Source organism: Theropithecus gelada, chromosome 1 (genome assembly GCF_003255815.1).
Source record: "Theropithecus gelada isolate Dixy chromosome 1, Tgel_1.0, whole genome shotgun sequence".
NCBI lineage: Eukaryota > Metazoa > Chordata > Mammalia > Primates > Cercopithecidae > Theropithecus > Theropithecus gelada.
Genome location: NC_037668.1, coordinates 148,330,962 through 148,331,981, shown reverse-complemented (window position 1 = coordinate 148,331,981; position 1,020 = coordinate 148,330,962). Strand labels below are relative to the sequence as shown.

The 1,020-nt window shown below is 38.3% G+C and overlaps 1 non-coding gene across 1 annotated transcript; it reads right to left on the bottom strand.

Annotated features, from left to right (window-relative positions):
* Positions 1-303: 303 nt before the first annotated feature.
* LOC112616031 lies at positions 304-386 on the bottom strand. Its single transcript, XR_003117541.1, has one exon. It is a non-coding gene; the product is annotated as a small nucleolar RNA SNORD45 (small nucleolar RNA).
* Positions 387-1,020: the final 634 nt, after the last annotated feature.

Here is a 1,020-nt window from a genome sequence, read left to right as displayed (position 1 = left end):
GTGTGTGTGTGTGTGTGTGTGTGTGTGTGTGTTAAGTGTATGCCCCTTTAAGGTTTTTAATTGTGATTCTCTTTACATTTTATCCTTTCCTTATTGTAATAGTTTCTGCATTTCTACAAAGTCACAATAAAACCATAAAAGTAATTTCTTTAAAAAAAAGGAAACTAGATAATCAAGTACTCTGTGCACTTTCTTTTATTCTCTTAACTAGAATTTCAAGGCCTCTGAAAAATTATATGAATGAAATTAGTGGCTTTGGGACCCAAGTTTGACATAATTTGGGGGAAGTTTTGGTTTCCTCAGCCAAAAGCTATATTATTCTAGAGTTAAAGTGTTATTATACATCAGCAATAAATTCAAGTAATACATGTCAACATACCTTGACCAGAAATTAGAAATATCTTATTGGAAAGCAGAGTAATGGCCATCTGTGTTATAAATTTGCAAAGAACTTGGCTGAATTGTATCTATGTCTTAGAGCATTATGAAAGGTAGAACTGAGCAGTGATCTAGGATATTTAGTGGAATAAATGTCTATGCAAAATATTGAAGGAGCTGCCTGGCTACTTTTAACTGCATACAGTAAGATGCAAGAGGAGAGAAACTATTTAAAGATGAGATTTATAATTAAAAGGCAAGCAGAGCAGAGTTCTCTGACTGGACATGTAAAGAGTGGAGGCATCTTTAGGAGAACAAGGGCCAAACAACCCTTGGACAAAGGGATTAACATGGCTAGAAGTAAGCCAGGTGCTATGCATCAAGACAATAGGAGAAAGACCCCAGATTCATTTCAGAGATCTTCAGGTCTGCCCCTCTCATTACTGGCCCAGAACAGGATCTTGAGGGCAATGTCTCCAGAGAGGTGCCAGTGGGATATCAGTATTTGCTGCCCTGAAATGCTTCAAGTCTCTGCTTCTCTCATCCCTGCACAGAATTTCTTGGCAATTCCAGCTGTACCTTAAGTGGGCCCAGCTGCAACTTGTGCTCCACTCCAAAAGATGTAAACAGTAGCCTTGGTGG